The 18,655-nt window shown below is 40.4% G+C and overlaps 1 protein-coding gene across 10 annotated transcripts in view; it reads right to left on the bottom strand.

Annotated features, from left to right (window-relative positions):
- LHFPL2 (LHFPL tetraspan subfamily member 2) overlaps positions 1-18,655 on the bottom strand; it is a 211,927-nt gene that overhangs the window by 85,385 nt on the left and 107,887 nt on the right. For 4 of the 10 annotated variants that reach the window (XM_006119133.5, XM_089779363.1, XM_006119134.5 and 1 more), the window contains one exon: positions 18,457-18,513. The exons of 3 other annotated variants lie outside the window; for them this stretch is intronic. The gene's annotated coding sequence lies outside the window, so the exon portion shown is untranslated. Of the gene's footprint in view, positions 1-7,326; positions 7,418-18,456; positions 18,514-18,655 lie in introns of all 10 variants that reach the window. 3 more of the 10 variants (XM_089779365.1, XM_075932325.2, XM_006119138.5) reach the window with 1 other exon arrangement.

The following is an 18,655-nucleotide window of genomic DNA, read 5'->3' on the forward strand; positions in this document are numbered from 1 at the left end:
GATTAAAACTAGCTATTTTGTAGTTTATAAGTGTCAGCCTATAAGGGGTCAAAATTTTGTCATGAAAACAGAAAAGAATATGGAGTAGGAGTATTGTACTGAAAGTGGCTATTGAATTTTTTCAAACAATACTGAAGACTCTAGAACACACGTAGGCTACACTGCACGCATGTTCTTGTGCAAGTAAATTTACAGTAAAACATCAGAAAAGAAGGCTTCTTACGCAAGAGTTAGTCCTCTCCCCATAAGGAATAAGCCCTCTTGTGCAAGAAGGCAGTGTGGACAGACAACAGGGGCTAAAATGGCCATCAGAGCTTTCTTGCACAAGCGAGAGTCCACACTGACATGGGCACTCTTGCGCAAAAGCACATGGCAGTGTGGATGTGCTCTTGCGCAAGACCTTTTGTGCAAGAACTCTTGCACAAAATAGTTCTTGCACAAGAAGCCTGCAGTGTAGATGTAGCCTCTGGATTTACTACTATGTAAAAGAAAAACAGATAATGCAACATTAAAATGTGCCTAAGAACATCTGACTAGGAAGAGATTCACAGAGCCTCTGGCAGCTTGCATTTACTCAGAAGTCTAAAGTGTTAAACACATAATGTGTAAAATTTTCCTAAGTGATAATGTGACCTAAGAAATTAATGTATCAGCATAGTTTTCTCCTGCAATGCTGTATGCTTGCCATATGCACCAGAGAAGTGAGCTAGTAGAATGGATCAAGTCTTCTGTAGCTAAGAGATGAATTCACAATTGGCATAAACAGGCACAACTCAATTCATATTTCAAAACAAACCTAAACAAAATCCTGGAATAGATACTAATAATAGTAATTCAATGGTTCACAGCCTTTAAAACCTAACATTCTATACCTAAACCTCATAATTACTTGGTTGTACCACCTCTTGTAATTTTAATCAGTTTAGTCACAATGGCTTATTGTGATATTCTAACCCAGAGCCAGCACACTACAAACTGAGAACCTCTATAGTAACTTTGAATCTGACCTTTCATTATAGTATAAGAACAATAATAATTAAAAGAAGGGCAAAGACTAGCGTTCTTATTTATCCAAAAGATATTTAGTACTTTATCTAATTGATACCACAGTAAGACACAAAAAGTGTTATATTAAAATCAGTACCATCACTTTGTAAAGTATTCTTATGTAAAAAAAAATACCATTATAGTAATTTCTTTAGGCTGAGAAAGACAAGGTTTCACTCTAAAAGGATTTGTAATTCTTGAATCTTCAGGTGACAGAAACTTAAGACCATTAATGACTTTTAAGGGACTACTGGAAAAATCTCTTCTTCTACCTCTCTGAAAAAGAACACAATAAAATAAAAATACAGCTTTAAATTCCAAAATGATTTAGAAATGGAAAGCAGATGAAGGACTGGAACACCTCGCAACAGTTCATCATTTTAACCCATCTCAATCAGATTCCTGTTTCAGATCAGGAAAGGCTGTCTTTGTTCCAACAATAATCAGGACAATCACTAAAGTGCAACCTTTTATCTCCTATTTTATAGCTCTGCCATATTTTTCTCTAAGCATTTCTAAAGCATTTGTCACTATTAATGATGTTCTTATTACATTTCTCTCTGGGCCTACTGTTAATTCAGAGGTTTGCAGACTTCCAATACTCTGCAGGGGAGAAAAATTTCAAAAATATAGAGATGTAAAAGAAATAAAAATTACTTGATGATTTAGCAACACTTTGCATGATTTGTCAAATAACTTACTAAATTCAGTGGGGTTGAATTCATGTAACTGAGGTTGGAATTTGCTGTAATGTTATTTGTCTCTTTCAGAACTGGATCCAGTGCTCAGTGAAGTTAGTGAGAGTCTCTCTTGTCATCAGTGGGCTTTGGATTAAGTTGTGGCTTATTTTATTAACATTACTTAAGATCCAGAACTGTTTTCCCTTATTGTTCATTCACTAACCTTCACAGAATCTTGTAGAAGTAAGCCATTGAAAAAGCCGCAGCGGTTCCTAGACTTGAAGTCAAGAGATCCAGGTGGGTCATGTAACAACTGTGCTGATTATTTCAATTTTAAACATAGTTAACATTTAAAAAAGTATCTAATTATGGGCGAACCCACCCATACTGGCCAGGAAGTCTGCCAAAAAACAAAATAACTTCACTAAGATGCTAGTAGTTTTCTATGTAATGAAAACGCATAAGTGATTGGGTTAGTATTTAAGCAACTGAAGTGAACAAACCCACCCACCCACAATCAGCATATGGAATTAATTAATCTACATGGTAACTACAAGTGCAAAGTTGACTCATTTCCTCTTTATCTGTTATTCCCACTCACTCTGGTTTCTCATGAACATGAATGGAAACACACATATGTAAAAACTTAACAGTCCAGTTTTAAGGATAGATGTTTCGAAAACCATTGAAAAGATCACCTTATCATTAAACACATTGCATGTCCAAGACTTCACAATACATTCAGTTCACAAAGGTAACTCATGAAAATGCCTGTGCCTAACTACTTGGTAACATGTTTTTAATCAAGTATTGTATAGTCAAACTAATGTTGCTCCTGAAGGGACAGATGTGGTACCATCTCTTAAAGATCTATGATTACAACATCACCTGCCACATAAAGCAAAGTCCTATTGTACAAATTAAACTGCATTGCTCCCAGTGAATGTATCTTTGTTCTTATTAACACAAGTAACATAAAAAATGAAAAACATTCAGGTGATTCTACAAGCATGATCTGCAAAACACTATGCAACTTCAACTGCAACTGACATCAATAGGAGGTGGTTGCCAACTTTTGCAATTTTATTATAAGAACTCGGTGTTCTTCTAAAAGCCCACATTTCTGGAGTCATGTAACCATGTGAGAATCTCAAAATTCAGGTTAAAAACATTTCTAACCTTTATGATTGCAGAGACCAGAACTCTAAAAAGTCTGAACATCAAAAGGAAGAGAGAGGACATAGCTGAATCTTTATTCTTTAAATAAACGCACTATTGTTTAATAAGTGCTCACAAGCACTGTTTGTCTAACGGGAGTGGTGGTTCAAGGTACAATTGGTAAACGGGTGTGCAGAGGGTAAAGAAGACCTGGAATGTCCAAGATGAGCCAGTGTCAGAGGCTGAATATCACAGATTAATGATTTGAAGGAAATCAGCTAACGGTGCACGTATTGTTAACTTGGAAGATGAAATCAGGCCTGTCTTAGCTCTCATAGTGACCGAGTGGCTGAAAGCTTGGTGATGTTAGGGAGCTGCCATTCAGCTACCACAAGAGAAGGCTGACTCTCAATGGAGGCATGGGGCAGCAAAGTGACTCACAGTCTTAGGTTCCCCAAGAACCATCACAATTACAGATTACATTTTTTTTCCCCACTGGAAAGTCAATAGGAACCATATGCACAGAGCCAGGAGGATAACATATTTGACTACATACTTTTAGTAATAAGGAAATCACCTAAAAACTTCTTCTGAATAAAACTTGAAGATTGAGTTTTATTCCTTCACTGCATGCAGAGTGATGGTATGAGACTAGTATCCATCTGTGTTTATTTACACACACAGACATAGGAGAAAACAACTGCAAAAGACGATAAAGGAGCTGAGATTTTTCTCTTTGTTAAACCAGCCTTAGCTTGAGTTGGCAGCTGACAAAATATACAACCTGTCCACTAAAGACAATGTTTTTACAATATTTTACCCCTTTTCTGTATCTCTTCATAACTTTTATATTAATAGTTCCTGCCACAATATTTCCTGGTACCTGTATTTCTTAACCGATTATTTGCACACATATGGGCTCCCATTTTAGAATTCTGAAAGTGGTCCTAATGTATTTAATGAGAAATAAGTATGTTGGCAGTAAGTAAAGTACCATATCAAACAAAAATTAAACAAAACAAAAAAAATTAGGAACTGGAACTTTAATAACTCTGTTAATCTGAAGAAGTGGGTTGTGCTCACAAAAGCTCATGATACCATCTATATGTTTTGTCAGTCTCTAAGGTACTGCAAGACTATTTGTTGTGTAAGTTTTAAACAAAAAAAAGGAGTAATTTATATTAAAAATGACCTTTTTTGCTCAGTTTTAAAATGACTCCATAAAATAACAAATTCTAGCTGCTCTGTTTAATTATGAGCAGAGAAGTCAAAGAAGTCACGTTATTGTTTCTATAACATAACTAGAAGAGCACAGAAGTGCTTCTAATGAGAAACGTGTGTGTAAATTTAAAATGTAACTTCTATGAATATTGATGAGACTTTAAGATCTACTTTTTGACTTTTTTTTTTTTGGCCAATGAAACTTAATTACTTACATGTTTATGAAAAGCGTGGGTACTGTTTGGGACTCTTCTCCACTAAAGTAAAAACCTTGCTCTCAGGCTGAATCATACTCTCAAAAATATGCTGCAGGGAACAAATTTGCTTTAGCAAGAGACAAAGTGGATGAACTAATGGGTCTGGATCACTTCCATCTCTGTGACATTCCATTTTATTGATAACATCTCACTTGCATAAAATATTTAAGGCAGGGTTCCATTTAAAATAGTGCAGTTGCACCTCTGTAGTGCTTCACTGAAGACAAGAGGCAGTAGTCATATCATCAGGAGAAGTTCTCCTGTGAATACAGTGCAGTCTACACCAGAGTTATACTTAACCTAACCGTTGCTCAGGTGTGTTGGCTTTTAAGAACAGAAGAATGGCCATACTGAGTCAGACCAAAGTTCCATCTAGCCCAGTATCTTGTCTTTCAACATTGACCAATGCCAGATGCCCCAGACGGAGTGAACAGAACAGGTAATCATCACATGATCCCCCTCACGTCATCCATTTACAGCCTCTGACAAACAGAAGGTACGAACACCATTCCTACCCATCCAGGCTAATAGCCATCAATTTATCTAGTTGTTTTCTGAACCCAGTTAAATTCCTGGTCTTCATTACATCCTCTAGCAAGGAGTTCCACAGGTTGATTGTGCACTCTATGAAGAAAAAATTCCTTTTGTTTGTTATAACATCCTCGAGCGATGTAGCTATACCAATGTAGACATGACTGTAGAAAGTCACAGGAGCTGTTAGTGAGAATGAATTTAGCAGAATTTCATTCATTAGAATTGCTACAATATAGCAGCTTATAACTAACATGGAGCTATGAGACCGTACTATAATTTGCTATGGCTAGCTGCAAGGAGTAAGACTGCACTCTGGCTGCTGTTCATATAAACATCCCCACCTGGCCTTAACTGAATGGTGGGAGTAGGGTGGGGTGAGTGATGTAATTTTCAAGGCATTAGCACTCCTAGAGCCAAGCACTCATTAATCAGGTCTCCGGCAAGCCCATATATAAGGCCTCTCAATTTACCACTTCACAACCAATGATCTGCTAAAAATGCCTCCTTTAAACATTTGCTAATCTAATTCCTTTCTAGAAGCCTGTTATTTTAGGGAGGAACATGGTAGGGTATTTAGCAGAACATATGGATCTAAAGCAAATGACCCTCGCTTAAATTCAATTATTAAACTGTAAAAAAAGGCCTAAATGAAGCCAACTGCCTCAGCACAAAAGGTATGTCTAGACTACAGAGCTTTTCCAGGATACTGTATCCCGGAAAAGTTCTGCCATGTTCAAGGAATGCCTCTGCTTTTCCAAAAAAAATGTCGGAAAAGCAGATGCCTTTTGTCAGCATCCGTGTAAACCTCATTTCATGACTCCATGCAGGTGGGCCAAATGTCAGAAAAGCCTCTTTCAGAAGAAAAGCAGGAAAAGATACGCAAATTGCAGATCTTTTTCTGACTTTTCTTTATAGTGTAGACATAGCCTAAAAATGAATCCTGTGCTACTCATCAGCTGCTCCTTCACAACTGTCACTTGGAGAAAGTTGGAAGGCTTCGTCCATTTTAGTCAGTACACTGAACAATTCTAAGTAAGGTAACAGCAGTAATATTGCAACTGTTCCATATAAGAATTGGATCATTCACTCAGATTCAAAACATGATTTCCTAGTGTTGCCCATAACACAGAGACTAGCAATTTCTGGGTTGCTTTGTGTATTAATATAAAAGATAAACTGGAATTACTGAAAATATTGCTTTTAACATTAATTTTTTTCAAAAAAAATAGCTTTACATTAAAAGCAAGGTTTTTAAACCTTTCCATTTGCTCAAAATTATTTTATCACATTTATTGCCTTCTTTTGTTGTTCTTTTGTTTTGCATCCCATTGGTTCTCCAGCCTCATAGAGAAAAGAAAAGACTGAGAAAAGACTCCTGACAAAATTTCTGGGGATTCAGTCTATCCAGGCTGTTAAATTATTATTATTCATGTCAGCTAAGCAAAGGCACTAGAGCTCAAGGATTAACCATCTCACATTCCTCATCTTGTAGTTATTACATTTTAGTAAGTGAAAATGAGTTAGTCATTTAGGGTGTGTCTAGACTACAGAGTTTTGTCGACAAAAGTGGACTTTTGTCGACAAAACTATACCTGCGTCCACACTACCGCTGAGTTCTGTCGACATAACGTCGACAGAACTCAGCAGTTTTGTCGACGTATGTAAACCTCATTTTACGAGGAATAACACCTTCTGTCGACAGAGTTTCTGTCGACAGAAGGTGTTATTGAATGGAAACGGTAGTCTGGACGCAAAGGACAATGTCGACAAAAGCAGCTTGCTTTGTCGACCGAACTCAATGTAGTCTGGACGCGCTTTGTCGACAGAAGTTTTATCGGCAGTATCTGTCGACAAAACTTCTGTCGACAGAAGCCTGTAGAGTAGTAAGACTACCAACACAGTAACTATGCTAAAACTAAGGCATTATCACCCTTCTTACTTATATTAGAAAGGATTATCAACATTTTAATGTTTCATGTTAATTTTTATCTTTATTATATTTCTACATTCTAGTTAGACTATATTTACTAGATGGAGTACAATCAGCATTACAGTACCTTAAGCTACTGCTGTGACATTTCACAAACCTGCTGACAATGGATGCTACTGCAAGAAGCAATAGCCTCTAGAGAAAAGTGAGAAAAATCTGTATGCTAGGAGAGGGTGGGTCAAATTCTAAAATGAAGCCTTGTCTATATTACCGTTATATAGACCTAAGTTATGCAACTTCAGCTATGCGAATAAAGTAGCTGAAATCAGAGTACTTATTTCTGCTTACCATGCTATCTTTTTAGTGGTAAATTGGCAGCTGCTGCTCTCCCATGAACTCTGCTTACTGTTCTTGTTTTGGTAGAGTACCAGAGCCAATGGTAAAGTGCTTGGGAGTCCATTTATGGTGTTTATATTAGATGCTATAAATTGATACACACCCCTGCTGTAGTGACCACTGTCCATCGATCCAGTCCACAGCGAAGACATGCCTTGAGACAGCTTGTCATGACATGAATTAAGAAAAAGGTGCTAGAAAATAAGGAAAGCATTTTAGCTATTATATTTAAAAGTTACAGCTGTAGGAAATAGATTCCAAATCACTTTGCTAAATGGTTTCTGTTATTCTCTATTCTATAAGCTTTGCTACACTCTTCTTCCATGGAAATTCCTACGTTTATAGGAAGACTAATTAGGAAGGTTTCTATATTGATTTTTAAAATCAGAGTCCATTACATAATTGTTTCCAGATTTTAGTGCAAGGAAAATTTTGAATACCTTTGTTGATAAAATTACAACAAGTTAACTTATGTCAATAACACATAATTATGCTAGTACAGGATTTCTCATTTTAAATTAGTGATGTTTATTATTAATTTCGTTTAATAAAAAGGAAGGTCACATACCAACTTGTTATTATTACAAACAATGTCTTCATTCCCATACCCACCAAAAAAATTCTATCTGCCATAAAGAATGGTTCATGGCATTTGATTTATCATTTCTGCCTTTACTTACATATATTGCGCTGCTCTATCTCACTGCACAAGTAATAAGCCACACTACCAATACCCCGATAGAGAGTGCCTAAAGCAGTTCGATGAAACTGTCATCATTACAACTGAGTAACATGTACAGAAAAGTAACCTGATAACCAGTTGTCAGAGGGTGGACTTGTGGGAATGCTAGGTAAGCAGACTTAGTAAATGTTTACATTAAAATAAAATGTAGTCTTGGCATTTGTGCACCAAAGATCCTTTTACTGCCATATTTATAATGAGTTTGACAGCCTCAGGAAATGACCTGAATGGTATCCAATCTCCAGGAAGAAATATGCTTAAACTTGATCTGGAAAGCAAGTTGGATTCCAAGTGATGTTTTCAATCTCCCACGTATTGAATTTCCTTTTGTTCTTCTCAGCATCAACTTTTCCCATAAACATATAAAATTGAGAAGGGTTTCCTAGTTTCATAAAGATTTCAAATCTTTAAGTGCATTTTAATTTTCAAGTAAATTAATTTTTACTTCCAAAAGAATATCAAAATATTTTGTCTTCATGTATTGATTTTCTAAGAAATAGTTTTTACATCTATCTACTAAAGTACAATTGCAACATTGTACCAGCTAGACAAAACATAAGAGGCCAAAGAGAGGTTTAGGATAGTTGATGTTTCAAACAAAAACAACTTTAAGCCTGTGAAACTAAAAAAACTTGAACAAGGAATTTTTAAATCTAGATTTGAATTGGAAAAAAATCTAACCCAGAGAACTAAAATATCCTAAGCTTAAGGCTGTAGTCTGATATTCTGATATTTTAGTATTTATTCTACACATTCTTTCTCCTGTTTTCTACATACAAAACACTGCACAGCAGACAGCATCACAAGAGATATAAATAAACCAACACATCTCCTTCCAAAAGTAGCTTATATTTACTATTTATATTGGGGTAGAAGCTCATGGATGAGAGCCACACTGTTCTTGCAATCAAATGTGCATAAGAATGCATATAGCTCAGCTCTAGACAAGGCTATTCTTGTATTTGTAATATGCATAAAATGATGTACAAAATAAAAGAAGAAAAATTTTAAGTACATGGTACCTTTAAAAATAAGTTTTCACATATCAGTATTTGATTTTACTAGAGTGTATGTATAGTATTTCCGATACATAGCATGGGAAATAACACTGCAAACTGCACTTCTCAGGAAAGTAACATGTTAATTTTTAAATTATGTCCATTATAAATTAAAGTATTTTTACAGGTTACCTTGTATAATATACAGACACTTAAGAGTATCACTCTACTCTTGAAGAAATTTCTCTGTCCAGAGATTGTTCAGGATAGAACTAAAAAATCTTGATGTGTCATTTATCACCAGAGAACTAGGGAACTCATGTATGATATCAGAAGCATTTTTTAAATTGAATATATGAAAAATTGAATAAATGTTACTGGAGGAAAAATTTCTAAAAGACAATCACTGGCTAAAAAGCAGTCTGTTTTATAGGGGAAGTGAAAGTCAATATATACATTTATAACAAATGTAAGAAAGGAGAAACTGATTGTAATGATCATAAATCTGAAGTAAAAAATTGATAAGGGAAGCAAAGGGACATAAAGAGAAATATATGGACAGCAGAGTTAAGATCAATAAAGAGGGTTTTTAAAGGGTATTAAAAGAATCCTAAAAATGGGACTGATCTATCATGCAAATAGCAGAACGGTCAACAGTAATGCAGAAAAGACAGAGGATTTCAATAAATATTTCTGGTTTGCATTTGGGAAAAATAGGTGATAAAGTCGAATGACAATGACAATTATATATTTTACATCCTAAGAGAAACTCAATAATGTTAAACAGAAGCCACTAAAGCTAGATATTACAGTCACAAAATTTTAAAAGAACTGGCCAAGAAGTTCTCTGGGCTGTTAATGTTGTTTTTCAATTAGCCTTGGAACTCTGGGGAAGTTCCAGAAGACGGAAAGAAAGCTAAGGTTGTGCCAGTATTTTTAAAAAGTAAACAGGATGACCAAGGTAATTATAGGCTTATCAACCTGACACTGACCCCAAGCAAAATAATGAAACAGCTGATAGAGAACTTGATTAATAAAGAATTAAAGGAAGGTAATATAATTAATGCCAAACAACAGAAATTTATGGAAAATAGATCCTATTGAATAACTTAATTTTTATGAGATTACAAATTTGGTTGATGAAATAGCATTACTGTATTTATTTAAATATAAAAATATATTTAAAAGTAATAGTGTTAATATATTTAAACATTTCTGATTAAGAAACTAGAGTGTTACAAAATTAATATTCATATTAAATACATTAGAATCGGCCTGGGCAAATTCCAGCCCATGGGCCAAATCCAGCCCACAAAGCTGCCGAATCTAGCACGCAGAGGCAGTGGGGAGCCCAAGGCAGACTCCCCTGATTGTCCCGCAGCCCCTCACACCACTCAGAAACGCGGCTGTGGTGTGCTTTCTCTTCTATGGGTATTGTAGGACACCTCCTGTAGGCTAACTAGGGCAACAACTCAGTGAATTCTCTACAGTGATGCTATATCACTCTAACTATATCACAAAAAGCTCAACGCAGCTTGCTGAGATGGTTTTATTATGTCAAAATAGCAGGGGAGTTACATTGGCAGGAAGTATGTCCACCTCTGTTGTTTTGTTGATGGAAGCTGACTTTTATTGATAAAACTGTGTAATGTAGACAAGGCCTTAGAAAGGAGCAATCTACAACCAAATAACCCAACAGTGAAAGGGATATTGGGGATTAGGGATACCCAGAAATTGAGAGCAGGGCTGGACTAAGGGGTGGGCTAGCCGGGGGGCGCCCAGCTCCTGGCGGGCTGCAGTGGCCACCCAGGACGGGGGCCATGTTAACCCCCATAGCACCAGCCAGCAGCACCCTTCCCCATGCGGCTGCAGGGCCCTGCACGACCAGGTGCAGCCCGCCCTAGGTGGTCCTGGGCTGCGCGCCATCGGTGGTGGCTGGGCCAACTAGGCAGCACATGCGCTGTGTGTCTGCCCATGTGCCCTGGGGGTGGGCCTGCGCATACACTGTGGGCCCGGAGGTGGGACCGTGCGCCTCGGGGGCGGCGCCGCACGCCTGGGGCGCCAAAATGGCTCGGGCCGGCCCTGATTGAGTGGGCTGGTGGCTTACTGAGGAATAGGGCACAATACCCTGAAGAAACTACATAAGAATTTGTATTTTTCTTTAGGTATTCCAACTACATATTTGAATCTGAGATACAGGCTGTGATTGGCTCCGGGGATAGTGTTGCAAGTCAGGGGCATTGTAACTCAAGCCTGCATTTACAACAGGTGTCGTACGCCATCGTAAATACGGGGCCGAAGATGTAAATCGGGGGATTTTGGCCCCTTCTGCACTTACGGAAAATGTCGTAAGTCTGGGGAGTCATAAATTGGGCTGTTGTAAAGCGGGGACCTCCTTTATAAGGTTCACTTTGAATGAGTACTACCTACTATATATTTTATAGAGTTTTTCTGCCTGTTTGATCAAGAACTCCTCCTGAACAAGAAGAGCTAGGACCACCAAATTTGATATACAGCTTCCTCTTATTATAACTTAATGCAATGTAAAGGGTTAGTTGTGCCAGGAAAATAGGATGTGCCTGGAATGGGATTGCTTCTCATAAAACCAAAAAGAGAAATAAAATCACTAAATTAAGGAGTCCCCAAAACAGACATAACTGAGTAAATGATGAAAGAGTCTGAACAAAGATGAGCCAGAAAAACAGGATGAACATGGAATAGGATTTCTTCTCAACAAACGCTACAGTGAAAAAAAACCAGAAATTTGGAGTAGTGCTCTGTTTTGGCAAAGCTAAATCAATGCTTAAGTTTTGAAAAGTACAAGAAAAATGTTATTGGAAAGCAAACTGACTATAGCCCTGTTTTGTTAAAACATAGCAAATGATAAAGAGTTTATAGGGATGAAGAAAAAATGCATGTGATAGAACTCCCATTGAAAAAAACTAAATGGAAAAAATTCAACAATCCTTTTTTAAGAAATCCAAAATAAAATTAACTTCATAAAAATAACACTGTATTATTGAAAAACAATAATTTAAATAAAGCATGTACATTTTCCTTTTATTAAAAATAACCTTGAGATAAGGACCTGAGCAATACAAGGTTAATCTGTTACAGGTTGAACCTCTCTAGTCTAGCACTCTTTGGACCTGAGCAGTGCCGAACCAGAGAATTTGCTGAACCATGGGAGGTCAATATTGTCTAGCTGCATTACCAACATGCTTACTGGGCTCTTAGAAGACATTTAGGAGTAAATTAGAGTTAAATAACAGCATGGAACACAGATGGCCAGGACTGCTGTGGATGCTATAAACAAACTTTACGGGACTGTGGAAAAGTTGGCCACATCCATGATAAGTGGACATCCAGCTAACTAAAATCATGCCAGATCATGGATATTGCTGGACCAGAGAGAGTGCAAAACAAGAGAAGTTCATCCTGTAGTAATCCATATTTGAGGTTCACACACTCTTAGCAGCCTGTATCCCAATTCTGAGTAGAAGGCAGGAGTCTGCAAAAAATGAATTTTTTTATTTTATATATATGATCTATAAAAATTGACTAAAGCCCATGATGAAAGAATAGTGCTCTTCTAATTCTTCTAGGGTCTTTCCACTATTGTCTCTTCATTCTGATAGTGGGAAAGGAGAGCATGTCATGGAATGGACAGGAGCAATTCATCTTGAAAAACGCCAGTTACGGAACAAGCAACTGTCTCTTCTTCTTGGAGTAGTTGCCCATGTCCATTCCACGTTAGGTGACTCCAAGGAGTGCCCAGGGAAGGAGGAGAGGGAGTTTGTGGGTATGTTGCAGCACAACTTTCCCAAAACCTCATTTGCTGAGTGAGGACTCTGTGAGATGTAAACATGTAACTGAGGATTATGTCATGGTTCCTCAGATGTCCTGGGTTGGCATGTGCACTAGGAAGGCCATTGAAGATGCCTGAGTTCTGGTTGAGAGGGCCCAGACTATCTTTGTGAACTTGTAGCAGGTTCGTATGCATGAGGTGATCAAGCTGGAAAGGCATTCTGTGGAGACTAGCTGGCCTTTCATTCTATTGGCCATAGCGACAAAGAACTGTATTGACATACAGAATGGTTTGGTACATTCCAGGTAAATCCAAGGCTCTTTGGATGTCAAGAACGTGTAGACGTCTCTCTTCTACCATGTTGTGAGAGTTGGGATAGAACGTAGGCAGGGATATGTTTTGGTTCATGTGGAAGGAAGAAACAACCTGTTGCAGGAAGGTGGGGTGGAGCTGCAGCTGGACCTTGACTTTGTAGAAGACAGAGTATGGGGGCTCTGAAATCTAAGACATGCCTTGCTGATACCACAAGGGATGCTGCTTTCCAGGACAGGTAGGAAAGGGAGCAGGATCAGTGTGGTACAAAAGGTGGCCTACTGAACAAGGAGAGGACCAGATTGAGGTTCCAGTATGGAAGAGGATCTCACACCTGCAGGAATCTCACCACTGTCTTGGAAGAACAATGTCTGCCCCTGAATCAGAACATGAAAAGGGGAGATCACCACAAGATACACTCTGACGGAAGAATGTGCCAGCTCCCAGTTTCTGAGCTGAAGCAGGTAGTCTAGAATGGACAGCACTGGAGTGTGCTCAGGACAGATACCCTGCTCTGACATCCAGTGGGACAACCTTGTCCACTTTTCCTGGTAGATCAGTCTCCTGGATGGCTTTCTACTTCACAGCAGAACCTGCTGGACTTCCTCCATGCAAGTATATTCCACTGAGTTCATCTATGGAGGATCCACGCTGACAGATGCAGGGATGCAAGGTTGGGATGCCTGAGCCAACCATGGTCCTGTGACCACGTCTGGATGGCAGGGAAGGGCCATGGGGGGTACAGAACCATGTTCGTGAGCATGCTGAACCAGGGTTGACAAGGCCACGTCAGAGTGAACATGATATCACTCAAGCCTTGTCCCATCTGATCCAAACCATGACCTGCCTGATGAGAGGGATTGGCAGGAATGCACACAGCAGACCCTCAGACCATGACAGGTGAAAGGTATTGGAGAGAGAGCCTGTGCCCCACCCTCACCGGGAGCAAAATCAGGGCACTTTATGTTGCCTGCTGGTGAACAGATCCAGGAAAGGAAACTTCCAACTCTGGAAGATCACACAGGCTACTTTCAGATGGAGCAACCAGTCATAACGAGAAATCCCTACTGAGGTGATCTGCCAGGTCACTGTCAGTTCCTAGGAGGTGATTGGCCTTCAGATGGATGTCATGACTGATATAGATGTCTCAGGGAAGGAGCACTTCTTGGCACAGCCCTGATGAGCACACCCCTCACTGCCTGCTGATGTAGAATATGGAGGCCATATTTTCTGTGAAGGCTCACCCCACCCCACTCAACATGTGCAGCAGAAAAACTATGCAGGCTAGATGAATACTCTGAGCTCCTTGATAGTTATATGGAATCTTATTTCCTTCAGGCTACACAACCCTGGGACTTGCTCTCCAAGATGCACGCTCCAGCCAAGATTCAAGACATCCGACATTAGCCTGAGGGAGGGCCTTGGAGTGTTGGACTCCCTCCAGAACACTCATCCACAGTGGCCTGCGGTGCCTTGAGCCGCTTCCTGGGCCGCTTGCCTGTCTCATTGCTACCGGCTGGCAGCGGGAGGGGGAGGCGGGAAGAAGAGGCAACAGAGCCTCCCCTCAAGCAGAGCTGCACGGTGTAGCTCTGATAAAAGCTGCAGCTGCGCAGGTAGAGGTGTAGCGAGGGAGGGGGAGACAGTTGCTCCTGGGCACCATGCTAGGGGGGGCACATGGCTGGGGTGGGAGTGGAGTGCACAGCCTCACGCATTGCGGCGAGCCAGGAGCGCCTGGTGGGCCATGTGCAAACTGCAATCAAGTCTCCAAAGCAGCCGGCGGGAGCGGACACTTTAAAGGTAGGGTTACCCGTCCCATATCTCCGGTGCCTGGCTCTGCAGGAGGGGTGGGTACATTGGGATAAAGCCGTGGGCTGGGGTGCCTGACTCTGGAGTAGGAGAGGTGCTATTTCAGTAAATATTGTATTGGCAATTTGTATTTGATTTGTTAAAATTGTGAAGCCAAACCAAAAAGTAGTCAATATTATGGCCTTCTGTTGTGTTTTAATAGTTAATTTGCTGAACTGTCATTGCTCGTTAAAAGTGCTGTTATATGGTGGAAATGGGTTAAATATTGAATTTTATTAATATCAGAAGAACTGACTTAAGTGGGGCCTGTATGTTGTGTAGTCTTGCCTTAATCTTTGTATTCATGCCCATCAGTATGAAAGAAGCTATTTGCAAATACTTGCATATATATGCAACCGTGCTTAAATCACAGCCCTCAGCATGTGCTGTGGGTATCATGTGTGGCCCCCAAGGCTTCCAAAGTTGTGTAGCCCTGATCTAGACCATCCCAAGAGATGTTTATCTAACCTGTTCTTGGAAACCTCCAGTGATGGAAACTCCTCAGTCTCCGTAAGTAATTTATTCCAATGCTTAAATTATGCTTACAGTTAGAAATATTTTCCTAACGTCTAACCTGAAGCTCTCTTGCTACAACTTAAGCCTGTTACTACTTGTCCTGTCCTCAACAGCTAAAAAGAATGTATCACCCCTCTTTATAAAAGCCTTTTATGTATTTGGCGACTGTTGTTATGCCTCGCTTCTCCCAGTCTTTTTTTCTCCAGATCAAACAAAGATTTTTATAATCTTTCCTTGTAGGTCATGTTTTCTTTAATCACTGTTGGTCTCCTCTGAAATTTCTCCCATTTATCCATCTTTTCTGAAGTGCGGTGCCCAGAACTAGACACAGATCTTCACTTGAAGCCTTTGGAGCACTGAACAGAATGGAAGAACTAAACTCCTTATGTCTTCCTTAAAACACATTGGCTACTTCTACACTGGCATGATTTTCCGGAAATGCTTTTAACGGAAAACTTTTCCATTAAAAGCATTTTCGGAAAAGCGCGTCTAGATTGGCAGGACGCTTTTCCAGAAAAGCACTTTTTCCGGAAAAGCGTCCGTGGCCAATCTAGATGCGCTTTTCCGCAAAAAAGCCCCGATCGCCATCTTCGCGATCGGGGCTTTTTTGCGGAAAACAGAACTATGCTGTCTACACTGGCCCTTTTGGGCAAAAGTCTTTCGGAAAAAGACTTTTGCCCGAACGGGAGCAGCATAGTTTTTCCAGAAAAGCACTGGTGATTTTACATTAGATCGTCAGTGCTTTTCCGGAAATTCAAGTGGCCAGTGTAGACAGCTGGCAAGTTTTTCCGGTCCGGGAAAACTTGCCAGTGTAGACACAGCCATTGGCTAATACATCCCAGAATGCTCTGGGTTTGCTTTTTATTTGCAACAATATTACATTGTTGATTCTCATTTAGATTGCGATCCACAATAACTCCCAGATCCTTTTCTGCAATACTCCTCCTTAGACACTCATTTCCTGTTCTGTGTTGTGCAATTCCTTCCTCAGTGTATAATTCTGCATTTCTCCTTACAGAATTTCATTCTATTTAAACCTTTTATCCAGTTTGTCAAGATCATCAATGCTAACCATCATCTTGATAAATTAGAGCAGTGAGCTGATGTCAAATGTGATTTAGTAATAGGATGACCATAAGCCCAATATGGGGCACCAAGGTCAGGGGCTGCCAGCACTCAGGATTTCAGCCCCACAATGGGGATGGGGGAAGGAAGTGGGATGGGGCAGGACTGAATCCCATGGAGGGAGCCGCCCAGGAATGGGGCTTCTGTCCTGCAGCAAGGGCTGCCCTGGGATAGGGCTGAGCTCCGCGGCTGGGGCTCCCTGGGAATAGGGCTGAGCGCCGCGCGGGGGTGTGTGTATGGCGCCCAAGAATGGGGCTGATTGCCATGGGGGTGGGAAAGCCCGAGAATGAGGCTGAGCCCTGCAGCGGGTGGGGCCACCCGGGAACCAGGCTGAGACCCACAGCAGGGAAAGGGCTTCAGCCCTATGATGGGTGGGGGCCACCCGGTAAGCAGGCCTGAACACCATGGTGGCAAACGGCTTCAGTCCCGCGGGGAGGGCTGCCTGGGAACGGGGCTGCAGCCAGCGGTGGGAGCACTCAAGAAAGGGGTTCCAGTGCAGGGGGGTGGGGGTGGAGTAGCAGTAGTCAGCGCTTCCTGAAAGGCTAGAAAACTTCTCTCCTTCTTTATGGTGCACAAAGAGGGAAGACACTCCTATCTGGTTTCTCCCTTGGCACGCTGCCTGACTCCACAAACCACATGCTTTACCACCAGCCATAAACAGGAGGCTGCTGCAGCTACACTGACCTGGGAACTCAAAGACCAGCGGCGAGGGAGAGGGGGCGGGGGGCAAATACAGGACATTTAGCCCCTTAAAAAAAAAAGTCAGGATGCCTAGGAGACAGCTTAAATACGGGGCAGGCCTGGTAAAAACAGGACAGATGGTCACCCTATTTAGTAAGGTGTGTAAAGTGTGCATGGAATTTTTCCTCTAATCAACAATAGTTAATCCCCAATTAGAACAATACATTTCTTTTGCACCATTGTTTTAAAGTCACATATGGAAGAGAATTAAGATGATGCATTGTGGCTGTTTGTCCATTTCACTCCCATGACTTGATTTGTATCTATGCTGACAATTAGATTAAAATGCTTACAAAAATTTCTTAAATAAAAATGGATTTTCAAAAGAGTAGTCCTCCTGTGTTGCCACATGAGAAATAAGGGATTTGAAATGAGAGAAGAGGTTCCACAAGATGATAAATCTTTAAAAGAAGACAACATAAAAATTGAAGAACCTCTGAAATAAACATAAGGTTTCTATTACAAGGGAACTCAAGTTTGCTAAAATTCCTTAGCTCCCATTAATTCCCATTGCTAGGTATGCTCCATCAGAACAATTTTCACAAATGTTAAAATAATTCATTATCCTATATACATGGATTTTGTAATTTCATATTCAGATACCAGTTATACTAAATATTACACATCTCAATATCTACTAGTGTGTATGTAAAAATATGTTTAAAAATGTCACCGTGTAACTGCTAAAAGTCATACTGGTTACACATGCTGCAGGCTCTGCAGTATAAAGCTTCTCTGGGAGCAAGGCCAGCAGCTCCTACCAGCCCCACTATCAGTGTGGCAGTGAAGCTGCTTCCCTAGGAGTCGGACTAGCAAAGACTGCTACCAGCCCCACTCCTGGGGGGCGGATTTGCTGTGGCAGGGAAGCTTCCTCTTCAGGAGCGGGACCAGCAAAGGCTGTTACCACCCCCGCTCTCGGGGAGGCGGCTTCGCTATGGGCTCTGCATCTGGAGTCCCAGGAGCAGGGCTGGCAGCCCCTTCCATCCCTGCTCCCTGGGAGCCAGCATGTAACCTGTGGGGGGACGGGAGGGACAGGCTGGGCCAACCATGGACAAAAGTTGCTGGTTAGCTATTTAAATTCCTAACTTCAAGGTCTCACAAAACACGGAAACAACAGCTAATGCTATCTGCACTTGGTTTGCTCACCTGTGTTGTAACTCAGAGGATCACTTTAAGGGAATCTGCTTGACCACTTCAGAAGAGCTGCAACACATGGAGAAAAATTTGAAATGTAAGAAAGCTATTATGGAACCAAAAATACTCACCCTACAATTTATATCTCTTAATAGTCCCTGGGATTTTAAAACTTTGCTTGTAAAAGGCTGCACCTGATTAATGTTCCACT

This window comes from Pelodiscus sinensis, chromosome 6 (genome assembly GCF_052426305.1).
Source record: "Pelodiscus sinensis isolate ZL-2025 chromosome 6, ASM5242630v1, whole genome shotgun sequence".
NCBI classification, from domain to species: Eukaryota; Metazoa; Chordata; order Testudines; family Trionychidae; genus Pelodiscus; species Pelodiscus sinensis.